This window comes from Eschscholzia californica, unplaced genomic scaffold (assembly GCF_041429995.1).
Source record: "Eschscholzia californica isolate CP2 unplaced genomic scaffold, dmEscCali1.0.p SCAF_1, whole genome shotgun sequence".
Taxonomy (NCBI): Eukaryota; Viridiplantae; Streptophyta; class Magnoliopsida; order Ranunculales; family Papaveraceae; genus Eschscholzia; species Eschscholzia californica.
In genome coordinates this window covers 19,539,331-19,556,225 of record NW_028238198.1, presented here as the reverse complement: position 1 = coordinate 19,556,225, position 16,895 = coordinate 19,539,331, and the positions used below count along the sequence as shown (strand labels likewise).

The window sequence follows — 16,895 nt, the reverse complement described above, 5'->3', positions numbered from 1 at the left end:
ATGTGGGACTATCACAATCCCCCACCCTCAGCGAAGAGCCGTCCTCGGCTCTGATACCACTTATGACGCCCCCATACCCAACAAGTCAGACGAACGATTTGCACGTCAGTATCGCTGCGGGCCTCCACCAGAGTTTCCTCTGGCTTCGCCCCGCTCAGGCATAGTTCACCATCTTTCGGGTCCCGACAGGTATGCTCTCACTCGAACCCTTCTCAGAAGATCTAGGTCGGTCGGCCGTGCAACCCTCGGAGGGGATCCAACCAGTCAGCTTCCTTGCGCCTTACGGGTTTCATTGCCCGTGGACTCGCACACATGTCAGACTCCTTGGTCCGTGTGACTATTACAAATTCTCTCTCTAAAATGAAAAACTAGATATCCAGTTACATTGATAACAATTCTTTATAAGACTAAGACAAACATTAATTAACGTTGCGAGCCAAAATTTCAAGAATTATCTTTCGGATTGCAAATTGAGTTAGATACAATTTCCTCTCACATATCTTGTCCTTTCGTTTATTGTTTTTTTTGCTTGGTTTGTTTTTTTTTGCTTGACGTGTTTAATGGAGTCAAGACAGTGTGAAATTCAAATCAGACACTATATATAAACTCTTAAATATCCCAAATTTTTTTGTCATACATTAGACGAAGACAAATAATTTGAAAAATGTAATAACGGAAGTAAATTAATAATATAATAAAAGAGATTTACGTAGTTTGGTTGATGAGACCTTCTTTATGAAGAACAATGATGCAATAATTTTCACTATAAATGAAAAACAAGATTACTAGGGCTGGGAAAAAAATTCGAGAATCCGAAATCCGTCAAGGGTACTTGAGTCCGTTAGAGCCTACGGGTATCCGAAATCCGAAGGGCGATTCAACCCGACCGACCCGATGAAATAAACGGGTCGGGCTCGGGTTTTGAAGTGATACTCGACACCCCGCCCAAGCCTGACCTATTAACATTTACCCGACATAACCCGCTTAATAATGTTATATGATAATAGTTATGTAGATTGTATATATGCATGCTTGCTTGTATGTATTTATGTATGTACGTGTAAGAGATTTAACTAAATAGTTCAAAATAATATTGAAAATAGGTAGAAAAAGAACACAAAGTATTTCATAAAAAAGGAACCCTTTTGTCATTTTGTGTAAGTAATTCTTTTTTCGTAAACTTCAAATCTATATATTTTTTTCCTGAAAACTATCTTTCAGATTGCAAATTGAATTAGATATCGACCCATAATCATAGCTGATTCAGTAACATTCGAGGGTTAAAATAGAAATTTCTTCTTACATATCATGTCCTTTCGCTATGCTTGTTTTTTTTTAGCTTGACTATTCTTTTCTGCTTGACTTGCTTGACGTTTAGTGGAGTCAAGACAGTGTGATGTTCAAGTCAGCCACCATATATAAGCTCTTAAATGTCCCAACTTTTTTGTCATCGATGAAGAACAAATAAGTAAGAAAAGTAATTATTGAAGTAAATAAATAAATATAATACAAGATGTGCGTAGTTTCTTGAGGAGATCTTCTTTACGAAGAACACTGATGCGGTGATTTTCCCTATAAATGAAGAAAAAAATTACTGTGTAACTTACTAAAACCTTCAATCTCAGCTACCTCTAACTCTCTCTCTCTCTCTGTTGATGTCAAAAAATGTCAGTCCCGATTAACAGTCAGGAAATAGAGACTTGATGATGAATCGCATCTGAATAGTTGATATTCCGTCTGAATGCATGATACTGCTTCTTTAGCTCCTGCTCTTGCTGACGGTCCCCAAAAGGTTACTCTAAAAGGTTTTCACACACAAGTATACGGTGTCAAGTAGTATCTCGGTAAGACCGAGGTCAATCCACAAAGACTTAGTCAAACTTATTCTAAAACCTTATAACTAGCATGGCTTTTCTTCGAAATTGGTTTTGTGATGACAAAATAAACTAACAATATTATATAAAACAACATACATAAACATCGACCTAAATGTCATATCTTTTATTACTCATTGATCATCTTAACCACTCTAACTATTACCTATCAACTATCAAGTATCCATCATTAAAGAATTTAACCTAAACATGATGAATCAAGATTAATGAAGCATAAGCAATGAAACATTAGACAAATTTCATCATTCGACTATTGACTAAGAAGTATTGCTCATTAAAGATGCTACTCTAAATATGACGAATCAACTCGAAATTATAATCGATGAAGAAATTACGAATATTTATCGAGAATCAATGCATATGAGTTGCTTATCAAACTATTGAAATAATAAGTTATGTTAATGCAAAATCATAATTTCATCAAAATCCAAGATTAGAGAAGGTTAGCTACGTACACATGATCGTTAAACAAATCTTGAAGAGTTTCATAAATGAATTATGATAAAAAAGAAGGTAAGCAAGAGATCACCAAGTTTGGAATCTGTTTGATGCTGAACTTTTTTTCAACTTTATTTCTCTCCCAGTTTTTCTCTACAATATCTGGTTTTATATAAGATAAAGAAGAAGAAAACAGTAGCCCTTGGTTCTCTATTTCTTTCTCTAAAAACAATAATCTCCCAAGTAAATTATTTGTAACTGTAAAGAAAATAGAGAAATATGAGTATGATTCCTTCCTGATGAACACAACACCTTTCTTACAATTCTCTCTCTCTTTGTACTTTGAAATTATATTGGCAGTAAAGAAGAAGAAGATAATGGTAGCAACTCCCTTTCCCTCTAAGAATTGTATCTTCTATATGTTTTGTTTCAATCTTCTTCTCTCTGTAAAATTTATCCTTAATGCCCAGAGAAGAAGAAGAACCAGGAAAATCAATCCCAGTTGAGTTCCCCCAAAGAGAAGATGATCAAAATAGTTAATGAAACTCTCTCTTTGTACTATAATGACCGGGTCTCTGAAATTTAAACAGTAGAGAGACGAGAGAAAATCTGAAATTATCTAGAAATATCTTTCTCTCTCTAAAATGATTCTTCAATTGAATCTTGCTTCCTATTCTTTACTATGTTGGAAAACTCCAAAATATGTAAAGTGTGTGTATGGCTATCTAAAGGCATGGTCAAGTCAAATGGTGACCTAAGACAATTAACTATTGACCAAAGGTATCAAAGTGTCATGGAGTAAATGCGTAGAGACTATTAGGTGATTTCTAATTTGATGAGGGGTCAAATTAGATGTTATGCCCAATCGAGGTTAATGTGAACAATACGAGTAATCCACGACAAGCAATAGGAATAGTAAAGAACAATCAAGAACAAAACACAGAGATTTACGTGGTTCGGTTGGTGAGACCTACTCCACGGCGACAACGGCGCGATGATTTTCACTATGATAAGCAAACAAGTTTACACAAGAGATTCGTGAGATTGTGTCTTACTGATATCTCCTTAGGGTTTAGTTTATATAGCCACTAAACCCTAATCCCACTGCCTCACCGACTCTCTCTACAACCGACATTATACACAGATAACACTAATCACGGACATAAGCCTAGCTTCCGCATTCCAGCTCTGTCTCGGAGTCCAGCTCTGCCTCACAACCCTGCTTCGCATACCAGCTCTGTCTCAGTAGACAGTAATCAGCTCTGCTAACGGGTCCAAAATTCGGCGCCGAGACTGGCGGGTCGTAAACCGGGTTCAATACCGATCCATATTCGAGTCACTTCTAACAATTCCCCACCTTGACTTGAATATGCTCCTCTTGACTTAGATCTGCCACCATCATAGCTCAACGCCTCTGAGCCATCGTCGCTCCAGCCCTGGTGGGGCTAACATCTGGAAATCCCAATCAAGTCTAAGCAATGCTTAAACTTGAAAGTTGTAACTGCCTTGGTCAGCATATCCGCTGGATTCTCTGCCGTAGAAACCTTCTTCATCGTGATCTTCCCTTGTTCAATCACGTCCTTGATAAAGTGATACCTGACGTCAATATGTTTAGTTCTCTCGTGATACATTTGATTTTTGGTCAAATGAATAACACACTGGTTGTCGCAGTAGACCTCTGTGACCTCCTACTTCAGGCCCAAATCCCGAACTAAACCACTCAGCCATATTGCCTCCTTCACTGCCTCTGTTGTTGCCATGTACTCTGCTTCTGTTGTAGACATCGCTACCACCGACTGCAACACTGCTCTCCAGCTAATGCCACTCCCGCAGAGTGTGAACTTATAGCCCGGCAGCGACCTCTTCCTATCAAGATCCCCCGAATAATCCGAATCTACAAATCCAACTACCGAACCAGAAGTGTCAGCCCTTCTGTCGTAAACCAAACCAAGCTCTGCAGTTCCTCCCAGATACCGCAGTATCTATTTCATAACTTGCCAATGACCTTTCCCAGGTCTGCCCATGTATCTGCTTACTACACTAACAACATGTGAAATATCAGGCCTTGTGCACACCATAGCATACATAATGCTACCTACTGCATTTACATAAGGCACCCGAGACATGTACTCCGTCTCGTCATCAGTTGTTGGTGATAGTTCCCCCGAAAGCTTGAAGTGTGCTGTCAATGGAGTACTGACAGGTTTTGCCTCAGTCATACCAAAACGTTCCAACACCTTCTCGATGTACGTTTTCTGAGACAAGAACAGTTTCCCAGCAGATCTGTCTCTCCGTATCTCCATACCCAATATCTTCCTTGAGGCACCCAAGTCTTTCATCTCAAACTCACCCTTTAACTAATCCTTTAACATGTGGATTTCCGACATATCCTTGCAAGCTATCAGCATGTCATCCACATACAGGAGTAGATACACATATGAACCATCTGATAGTGTCCTGTGGTACACACAACTATCATACCTGTTTCTGTCATAGCCGTTTTTAACTATAAACGTGTCAAAACGCTTATACCCCTCTGGCTGACGCATATATATTTGTTCCTCCAGCTCTCCATGTAAGAACGCAGTCTTAACATCCAGCTGCTCCAATTCCATATCATACAAAGAAACCATAGCAAGTATCACTCTAATAGAGCTATGAGAAAATACCTCATTGAAGTCTATCCCTTTTCGCTGTGTAAAACCCCTTAGCTACTAACCGTGCTTTGTAACGTGCATCTTCCACCCCTGGGATTCCTTCCTTCTTCTTGAAAACCCATTTGCTACTAACAATCTTCTGACCCTTAGGCAGCTCGGCTAATTTCCAGGTCTGGTTCTTCTGAAGAGACTCAATCTCTTCATTCATGGCAAGAGACCACTGCCGTGAATCATCGCTCCTCATAGCTTCTTCATAGGTGCATGGCTCACCTCCATCTATGCTTTCTCCCACACTAAGTGCAAATGCAACCATATCTGCCATCTCATACCTTTCCGGTGCCCGGATGTCTCTCCTTCCCCTGTTCCTCGTAACACTATAATGAACCAGCTTTGGTTCATCTTCCTCAGCTTGCTCATCTACCTGAGGCAGAACCTCTTCCGGAGTGTCTATCTCAAACTCAACCTGCTCTCCATGATCTTCCTGCTCCACCTGTTTACCAACACCCTCCCGAGCATCTACAGGCATTACCTTCTGAGTTGCCATGGCTAACTCATCAAAAGTAACATCTCTACTTATGAGAAATTTCTTCGATTTTCCATTCGGATTCCACAACCGATAACCCTTAACTCCAGGCTCGTACCCAAGAAATACACATTTCTTAGCCCTCGGATCAAGTTTACCTTCCTTAACATGTGCATAAGCCGAACAACCAAAGGTCCTCAAGTTCTCATAATTACCAGGATAACCAGACCACACCTTATTAGGAGTTTTACACTCAATAGATGTACAGGGTGAAATATTTACCAGATACGCTGCCGTGTTCACTGCTTCAGCCCAGAACACCTCCGGCAGCCCTGCATTTGAAAGCATACAACGAGCTCGTTCCAATAGAGTTCTGTTCATACGTTCCGCCACTCCATTCTGCTGTGGAGTCTTTCTGACCGTATGGTGTCTCACTATCCCTTCGTCTACACAGAATCTATTAAACTCGTTTCCGCAAAATTCCATGCCATTGTCAGTCCTCAAGCGTTTGATCGATTTTCCAGTCTGCTTCTCGATCAAGGTCTTCCACTGCTTGAACTTAACGAATGCCTCATCTTTGCGTTAAAGTATGTAGACCCATACGTTCCTAGAAAAATCATCTTTCAAGGTTAACATGTATCTACCCCCACTATGTGAGCTGACCCGAGAGGGACCCCAAAGATCTGAATGGATGTAATCCAGAGTTCCTTTCGTATTATGAATCGCTATACTGAACTTTAACCGACACTGCTTCCCGAAGACGCAATGTTCACAAAATTCCAGTTTTCCAACCTTCTGCCCACAGAGTAAACCCTGCTTGCTCAGTATAGCCATCCCCTTTCACTCATATGCCCTAACCGCATATGCTGTTAGAAGTGACTCGAATATGGATTGGTATCGAACCCGGTTAAACCTACCGAAGCTTGGACCCATTAGCAGAGCTGATTACTGAGACAGAGCTGGTATGCGAAGCAGTGCTCTGAGGCAAAGCTGGACTCCGAGACAGAGTTGGAATGCGAAGCTAGGCTTATGTCGGTGATTAGTGTTTATTCGTGTATAATGTCAGTTGTAAAGAGGAAGTCGGTGAGGCGGTGGGATTAGGGTTTAGTGGCTATATAAACTAAACCCTAAGGAGATATCAATAGCACAATCTCACGAATCTCTTGTGTAAACTTGTTTGCTTATCATAGTGGAAATCATCGCGCCGATGTCGCCGTGGAGTAGGTCTCAGCAACCGAACCACGTAAATCTCTATGTTCTGTTCTTGATTGTTCTTTACTATTCCTATTGCTTGTCTTGGATTACTCGTATTGTTCACATTAACCCCGATTAGGCATAACAAACTGGTATCAGAGCCCTGGTGTTGAGGTTTCTGTGATGGCGAAATGATGTGACACGAAAATGTCACATTTGAGAGCCGAACTTAGACTAATTAGTCCTTTTTGAGTATTATCAATAATATTTTATGTACTTTTCTTGTTAGGTATCATTTTTGGAGTTAAACATGCAATTTGGAATAAAGAGAGCGAATTGTCACTATCATTTCATGTGCCCAAAACAAGAAAAAAGATTTCAAGCAAATCAAATTACAAGTGAAGGCAATGACAAGTCCAACGGTGAAAACGGAAGTCAATTCCGAGTTCAGACGAGGAAGTTGTGAAAGATAGAAGTCAAGGTCTTTTCTTGAAGGCACACCCCTTTGGTTCTAATTGTAGACACTAGATTAAGGCACTCCCTTGGTCTCTAATTCAAAGCCCAACATCTAAGCCTAAGTTCAAGAATACCCAAAGAAGGAGGAATGTGTAGAGATTTTATGAGCACCAACTTTTGGGCTCAAGTCAAAGTAGTCTAAAGACTTAGTCAAGTTGACTAAGTCTAGGGTTTTAATCAAGTTAGAGATTCATCATCTTCTAGCTTGGAAAGGAGGCAAGAAGGAAGAGAGAGAGAATGAGGTAAAGAGACTAGGGTTTGAGGGCTCTTGGAGATCTAGGGTTACAAAGAGTTGCTAGAGAAAGAAAAGGAGAGAAGAAGGAGGTGGCCGACCAAGCTAGGCCGGCCAACACTAGGGCCGGCCTAGCCTTGGCCGGTAGCAGCTCGGGCTGTTCGGGAAGGATGCACGGGAGGCTAAGGGACACGCACACTTCACGGACTACATGGGAGCTGCTCGAGATCCACAGCACTAGCCGGCAGCAGCAACTGTCCGAAACTTGGCAGCAGCCCGGGTCCAATGTTCCTAGCTCGAGAACGTGCGGCTGTAGCTCAGACTGTTCATGGGACGCGGTTGCAGGTCAGACATGCTCGGGACAGCAGCTACCGGCTCCGGAGAAGCTTGTGTTGGCCAGATTTTATGCATTTTTAGCCTGAAACTTGACCGGATTTTCTGATTTTTCCGGCAACCTTCTTGATCCGAAACCATGGGGCTTTTACTTCTCATGTCCTTGGTTAGCTTCCCATGTGGTTTGATTTTATTTTGGACAAGAAATTTCTAGAGGGAGAAAGCTAGGGTTAGCTTTAATGGAGGTTGTGTTCTAAATGAAGAAGATGATGGTGGTCGCTATGGGGAACCCAGAAAATTGCTAAGGGGAGATCGGCTACAACTAAAAACTCATATTTGCCGACGATCTTAGCCTCGAACCACATCGAAAAAGGGGGATTCTCTCATCATTTCCTTTCCATTTCTTATTCAATCACCATGTTTAGCTAACTTTAGTGTGTCGATTATATGAGATGAAATGTGATGAATTCGTGATTATGTTTAATAAGATTTGATGTTTTGATTATAAATTGATGTTCATTTATTTCGATTACCGTTTTGATCGTATTTTCATGTGTCTTGTCAAGCACTTCACATAGTTAATAGAAGAAACGAAGTATTCGATTTCGATCGTAGTCTAAGTCATAATTTCATGTGTCTTGTCATGCACTTCACATAGTTAGGCGACTAGACAACACCCTCGATGACTCGGATTTAACCGATTATGATGTTTGTTTGACTAAGTATGATCTCCCGATATACGTAGTACTTATAGACATCACCTTAGGAGTCGAACATCGATTATACTTAGGAACATTAGATCAGACCATACATAGTTGTAGATTTATCATTATGGATTCCCGGACTTCGACACCTTACTCTTGTAATCGTATACTCTTGAAGCATGATTTGAATGTGATGAATGACTTATTATTTGTTTACGTATGAGTTTAATTGACTTCGTCTAGTTTTATAAACTAGAAGCCTTGATCTTAATCGCCTATTGACACAAGGTTTGATAATGCATACTTAGTTTGATAATCGATACTTACTAACCTTTGATCGATTATACTTAGTTTGATGTATTATGCTTATTAGTGTCATATTTGTTCATTTACAATTCATTAGCTAGTGTGTATAAGTTTGATAGTCGATGCTTAGTTACGTTTGATCGATTATGCTTAGTTAGATACATGATGCTTAGTATTGTCAATGTGGGTGAAGTTAATTGCATTTTCATGTGAATAGATTATTAGTAATTGTCACTTTCATTCTTGTGGATCGATGTATCCCTCTCGATCGATGTTTGCCCAAATTGAGTCTTACCATCTCCCGACTCTTCTTCCTCCGACTCTTCTCTCGAATATCTCTCGCCCGTTTACATTAGATTATTTAATATAGTTTTACTTGTTTTATTTCTTATTGCTTAATCAATCAAACCCCCCATCCATCTTTGTTCTATTCCTTTTTAGTCTAAGTTAGCTAGTGATACCTAGACCGGCGAACGAGACTCCTTCGTTATCCGAATCACCTTCCTATCCTTGGATCGACTCCGATTTTACCGGTTACTACTTGATACCTTCGCTTGGGTGTGCAACCTTTTCGGGTGCATCACGAAATACGAGATAGAGAAGTTCGATGGAGGTAACGATTTTAATCTTTGGAAGATTAAGATGCGAGCAGTATTAGTTCAACATGGTCTGTTGAAGACGTTGAATGGGAAGGCTGCACTCGCTGAATCACTTTCAGAAGCAGAGAAGGAAGATCTCATGGAGAGAGCTCATGGCCAGATTCTACTCTATTTAAGCAATTAGGTCTTGCGGGAAGTAGCGACGGAAACTACAACCGATGGGCTATGGAGTAAGCTGGAGACAAGGTATATGACGAAATCTCTAACTAATCGTTTGTATCTAAATAAGAAATTATTTAGTTTACAGATATTAGAAGGGGAATCGTTGAAAGACCATATGGATGAACTCACCCGAGTATTCTTAGATTTGGATATCGAAGGGTCTTATCCCAAGCGGAGGTATCAAGTAGTAATCCGGCAAAGCCGGGATCGATCCAAGGATAGGAAGGTAGTTTGGATATCGAAGGGTCTTATCCCTCGGTCTAGATATTACAAGTTAACTTAGACTAAAAAGGAAAGAAACAAAGATAAATGGGGGTTTTGATCGAAAGAGTAGCAAAATGAGAAAACAAGTAAAGCTAAACTAAATAATCAAAGCAAACGGGCGAGAGAGATTCGAGTGAAGAGTCGAAGGAAACAAGAGCCGGGAGGCAACAATAGTTGGGAGACAAATAAGTGAGATAGGTGTTGAATTCCGGGAATCCATAATAATAAATCTACGACTATGAGTAGTCCGATTTAATGTTTCAAAGTATAATCAATGTTCGACTCCTAAGGTGATGTCTATAAGCACTACGTATACCCGGAGATCATACTTAGTCAAACAAACGTCATAATCGGTTAATCCCGAGTCAACGAAAGTGTTGTCTAGTCGCCTAACTATGTGAAGTGCATGACAAGACACATGAAATTATGACTTAGACTACGATCGATATCGAATACTGCGTTTCTTCTATTAACTATGTGAAGTGCTTGACAAGACACATGAAAATACGATCAAAACGATAATCGAAATAAATGAACATCAATTTATAATCAAAACATCAAATCATATTAAACACAATCACAAAATCATCACATTTCATCTCATATAATCGACACACTAAAGTTAGCTAAACATGGTGATTGAATAAGAAATGGAAAGAAAATGATGAGAGAATCCCCCTTTTTTGATGTGGTTCGAGGCTAAGATCGTCGGAAAATATGAGTCTTTAAGGTGCAGCCGATCTCCCCTTAGCAAATTTCTGGATTCCCCATAGCGACCATCATCATCTTCTCCATTTAGAACACAACCTCCATTAAAGCTAACCCTAGCTTTCTCTCTCTAGAAATTTCTAACCCAAAATCAAATCAAACCACATGGGAAGCAAGCCAAGGACATGAGGAGTAAAAGCCCTATGATTTCCGGCCAAGAAAGTTACCGGAAATCCTTGAAATTTCTGGTCAAAGATGGTGAAATCCCGGCCAAGAAAAGTGGAGTTTCCGGCCAAATCAAGCAAATCCGAGCCTTCTTGAGCCGTCCCTTGCGTCCCGTGTTGCTGTCCCGAGTAAACCGAGCAGCAGCTCCGCATTTTGGAGATCCCGAGCATGAAGATGCACCCCGAGCAGCAGCTCTTGTCAACTCGAGTTGCTGCAAACAGCAACCTTGCTGTTCCGGCCGTCCCAGCACGCTGGAGGCTGCTGCTGTATGGCCGGTGTAGCTGCTACCTTGAAGAACAACAGCTGCTCCCGTGCTCCCATGGCCATCCCGAGAGCAGCTCTAAACCGTGGAGACCCGAGCTCTTGTTGTGCCGGCCTTGCTTGGCCGACCTAGCTAAGGCCGGCCACACCTTCTTCTCTCGTTCTCTCCTCCTTCAAACCCTCAACTACCAAGAACACTAAAACCCTAAAGTTCTAGCCTCCTTTTCTCTCTCCTCTTTCTTGTCCAAGCTAGAAGATGATGAATAGTAAACTCTAACTTGTGTTTACTACTCAAACCCTAGGGTCCTTTGACTTAGTCAACTTCTTTAGACTTTGTTGACTTTGATCCGTAAAGAAAGGGTGCCCATATAGTTCTTCCTTGGGCTCTTGGGCTTTGATTTAGAAACCAAGAGAGTGCCTTCATCTTGTCTCTACATTTAGAACCAAAAGGGGGTGCCCTCAAGAAAAGACCTTAGCTTCTATCTTTCACATCATCCCCGTCCGAACTCCGAATTGAATTCCGTTTTCACCGTCGGACTCGTCATTAACTCCTTTTGTCATTTGATTTGCTTGAAGTCTTTTTCTCTAATTTTCGACACATGAAATGATAGTGACAATTCGTTCCCTTTATTCCGATTTATATGTTTAACTCCAAAATAGGTACCTAACATGAAAAATATATAAAATATTATTTATAATACTCAAAACGAACTAACTAGGCTTAGTTAGGCTATCCAAATGTGACATTTTCGTGTCACATCAAGATCCCCAAACTTAAGCTTTGCTAGTCCTCGAGCAAATAAAACAAAATAAAAGCCTAACTCACTTTCGGAGGCATCCCGGTTGCATTTAGCGTATGCAACAAGCCTTTAAACCTCTAGGTTACCCCTAGAGGACGAGTGTCGTCTCGTGAGGGTTTCCATAGATGATACCCACAAACATCGAGTCTCATGAGACATAAGGGTCCAACATCGATATCATAGATAAGCATGGTTCATATAGTAAAGGATTTAAGCATGTCAACACATAATGAATCAAGTAAATAAGTTCATATAAAAGCTAAAGGCCCCTTCACTAATGATCTTACCCTAAAGTGCTAGTGGCATACCATAATGAGCAACATCTATGTTCCAAAGTCACAAAACCTTGATTCCTAAGTTAGTACATTTCGCCTCGACTTCGGCCTCACGGACATACACTCCAAATATGAAATCATTCAAGAATGGTTCGCTCGTATGTGTGAGTGTGATCACTAACATGGACTCAACACATAAAAAGGGGTGAGGACAACATTTTGGAACGAATGATCTTCGAAAAGGAATTAGCCACTAAATAGAGTGGGGAAGCTCACTGGCCCTTCTCATCCATTCTACCCTCTAAAAATGTCTTCTAAAGGTTAGCGAATACAAGAGATGGATGAAATGGTGGATTCCCGAGAATGTCGACCTCTTCATGATAGAACCTCTTAAGCACTTTCACATTTGTTTCTTGCTTCGAATACTTATTCATGAACATACACACAAACACACATATATACAATCACATCACTCGCACAAAAGAGCTAACATGCTCAAACATAACATAAACAACTTTATTCATCATTCATTTTTTTTTTCTTTTTGTCTTTCTTTCTTTCTTTTTTTCACTTTTTCACTTTTTTTTCTTTTTTTTTTCATAACACAACATCACACAAAACAACACAAATACAACTCACACAATACTCTATTCGTGCAATCAACTTTTTTTTCATTTCATACTTGCTTTTGACATTCTTCATTCTTTTCTTCTCATGTCTTCATTCTCGGGATATAAGATGATGGATGATGATGGAGTATCCGCCTTCCTCTAGTTGACACTCTTATTGGGGTTCATGGACTACAAGGGCAAGGTTAATTCGCTATCCTAATGTCACTTCTAGTGGCTAAGAAAGTTGAGCACACGAGATCAAATGAGCTCTTTTAATAGTTACGAGGTTGAGTAGCTCTTCATTCTACTCGGAGTTAGCGCGGAAGAGTACACTCGAAGGAAAATTTAGGCTTTGAGCTCTCACATGGGTTAAGTCTCCACTAATGACTACTCTAGGTCTCTTAGAGATGTTTCTTCTTCACCAAGATGTTTCTTCTTCACCAAGATGTTACTCCCATAACATAACACAAACACTCAAAGACTCGACTTTCATGCAAAGACCATTAGCAATCACAAAACTCATTAACTCGACACATATGCATCAAGATTCTTAAAACCATCACTACAATCACATGCAAATCTACTCAAAATGTTCAAAATTTTCAAATTTTTGGCTAATTTGAACCCTTTTGTCTTTGAAACCCATGGTCATGTATTGGTTATGGTCATATCCCGCATCCCCAAACTTAAAACTAACATTGTCCTCAATGTTCTAAGCATACACTCACCAAAAGATAAAGAGGCACGTCGATTTAAAGAGAAGAGTGGAGAGATATTACCATAACCGAAGGAGATAAAAGATGATACTACCAAGACTCATGTATAACGAGGTTCCAAGTTGATTCCAAGCTCACGCCATCCCCAAACTTGGAACAAACCACGCCTTAGTAGTAAAACATATAAGAAATGCTCCTAAAATATCCATAACATAATGAGAATGAAGCACATAAAAGACATGACCATATAGAGCTCTACCACTAACGCGGGTATACACGATTGCATTGAGCTATGCAATTAGCCTTTGATTCTCTTGTTTTCACACAAAAGCACGAGTTATGTCTCGCGGAGGGTTTCCAGAGATGCTACCCACAGACATCAAAGACCATCTTAGTCGGCTAACGATCATATAGCAAAAGACGGAAGATTTTGGGGTCAACCCAAAGAAAACTATATACACATGGTAATCGTCTCACAAATATATACAAGCTATAACGTGCAAGTGAGACGAAAAGCGAAAAGAAGCCATCCCCAAACTTAGTGGATGCACGATCCACTAAGTAAGCATGAATGCTAGGGGTGACGACTAAGAAGTCGTCAAAAGGATCGACATACAAATGAAGGGTCAGGAAGTCAATCGAAGGTAAGAAGTCAAACTCAAGCTTAGTGGATAAAACATCCACTAAGTCCCTAGACATGCTAGGAAAGACGTCCGAAGTGTCCCAAAAGGGGTCAACAACCGAGTCTGAGATCATGTGGAAGGTCGAACTAGACTCTAAGGGTAAGGCAATATGCTCGGGACCAAGTCAAGGTCCATAATTTCCTTAGGTAAATAATCCAACAAGCTATCCGCTATCTCTTCAACTACTATGTTATCCACATCCTTAAAGGCATCGGGAGCCTCAAAGTTGGTTGCAACACCTTCACTTCTACATAACTCATCCAAGGAATCGCAAGTGCTAAAAATTGGAAAGTTCAATAAAGTGTGATCCCCAAACGTGCTTATAAAGCTATCATCTTGAACATTACAATCTAATGTAGTCTGATCATGGTAAGATGACAATGGTCGAGGGAGTGAGCAACAAGGGTCATCGGTCAATTCCATCTCAAAAGGTCTATCAGGAGCTTCTTCGACATTTAACTTAAGACTAGAGTTAGGTGTATTACCCTCACCATCATTCATAGTCTCTTCTTGAGTTTGGGGTGCGCAAACCCCTTCCTAGTCGATGATAGGCTCTGACTCAAGTCTATCAACAATTTTGAGAATCCGTTCCGTGATCTCCGTTATATCTCGATTAAATCTAGTTTGGTACTCTAAAATTGCTTGGAGAGTATCTTCAGACATCTCCTCGTAATAAGGCATATGAGTATAACTAGACGAAGACTCTCGCGGAACACGGTTCATGGGACAATACTCGGTCAAATGGTCTAAGCTCGCACAAATAGCACAAATCGGGCTAATGGTCTCCATGGTCCTTTCTTCACTACCTTCATGTAGATACCTAGACTCGACTCTTTGAGTGGAATCATCGAGTCGGAAATTGTCATCACTAAGTGAACCGTTCATATATGCTTGTCGATAGTCACGAAGACTTCGACGTGGTCGATCAATACTAATAGAACTACGGTCCTCATCAAATGACAAATTCATACATGAAGATGTGGTCATCCCAAATTCTTGTCGATAGTCTCGAAGACTCTTACAGGATTGATTACCCTCATGCTCATAATTCCTAAAACCATGTTCATGACGAGTCTGATCGACTCCATACATCCGTCGATATTCACCCATGGTCATCCTAGGTCGGTCAGACTCAACTCCCCTATTCCTATCACTAGTCGTAACATTCCTATATAAATTTGAGTAGTCCTGATGACTTGTAGATGGTCGACTAGTGTTGGAAAGGGTTCGCATAATGTCATTCTAATCAAATGACCAACTTGTCATGATCTCACAATATTCAAGGATACTAACACACAATCGCAAAAATGGGAAGAAACACTTATAAAACTAAACAATCACACACAAGTAAAAAGGATGAGATAGAGTGCGATACTATCGAGTGCTCCTCTCGTTTCGTTCGTCTTTCTTCTTAAGCTTCTCGAATCCTTCCTTTTCCTTCGCCTTTATGTCACTTTTGGCTCCTTTCTCGAAATCGATACCTAAAAAGATAAAAAGATAAGAAAATACAAAAACAAATAAAGAAAAAAACGGCTGAGTAAGCAAACAACACTAAACTAATTAACAAAACAACAAACGATATCCTAACTACTAAACCTATCCCCGGCAGCGGCGCCAAAAACTTGATGCACCCGACAAGGTTGCACACCCAAGCGGAGGTATCAAGTAGTAATCCGGCAAAGCCGGTATCGATCCAAGGATAGGAAGGTAGTTTGCATATCGAAGGGACTTATCCCTCGGTCTAGATATTACAAGTTAACTTAGACTAAAAAGGAAAGAAACAAAGATAAATGGGGGTTTTGATCGAAAGAGTAGCAAAATGAGAAAACAAATAAAGCTAAACTAAATAATCAAAGTAAACGGGCGAGAGAGATTCGAGAGAAGAGTCGAAGGAAACAAGAGTCGGGAGGCAAATATAGTCAGGAGACAAATAAGTGAGATAGGTGTTGAAGTCCGGGAATCTATAATGATAAATCTACGACTATGTGTAGTCCGATTTAATGTTTCAAAGTATAATCGATGTTCGACTCCTAAGGTGATGTCTATAAGCACTACGTATATCCGGAGATCATACTTAGTCAAACAAACGTCATAATCGGTTAATCCCGAGTCAACGAAAGTGTTGTCTAGTCGCCTAACTATGTGAAGTGCATGACAAGACACATGAAATTATGACTTAGACTACGATCGATATCGAATACTTCGTTTCGTCTATTAACTATGTGAAGTGCTTGACAAGACACATGAAAATACGATCAAAATGATAATCGAAATAAATGAACATCAATTTATAATCAAAACATCAAATCATATTAAACACAATCACGAATTCATCTCATATAATCGACACACTAAAGTTAGCTAAACATGGTGATTGAATAAGAAATGGAAAGAAAATGATGAGAGAATCCCCCTTTTTCGATGTGGTTCGAGGCTAAGATCGTCGGAAAATATGAGTCTTTAAGGTGCAGCTGATCTCCCCTTAGCAAATTTCTGGGTTCCCCATAGCGACCATCATCATCTTCTCCATTTAGAACACAACCTCCATTAAAGCTAACCCTAGCTTTCTCTCTCTAGAAATTTCTAACCCAAAATCAAATCAAACCACATGGGAAGCAAGCCAAGGACATGAGGAGTAAAAGCCCTATGATTTCCGGCCAAGAAAGTTGCCGGAAATCCTTGAAATTTCCGGTCAAAGATGGTGAAATCCCGGCCAAGAAAAGTGGAGTTTCC

At 40.2% G+C, this 16,895-nt stretch overlaps 2 protein-coding genes across 2 annotated transcripts in view; one reads left to right on the top strand and one right to left on the bottom strand.

The window, feature by feature from the left end:
- Positions 1-16,895, bottom strand: part of LOC147564915 (MADS-box protein SVP-like) — an 87,640-nt gene that overhangs the window by 28,183 nt on the left and 42,562 nt on the right. The window lies entirely within an intron of this gene.
- Positions 1-16,895, top strand: part of EMB2745 (Tetratricopeptide repeat (TPR)-like superfamily protein) — a 73,576-nt gene that overhangs the window by 37,401 nt on the left and 19,280 nt on the right. The window lies entirely within an intron of this gene.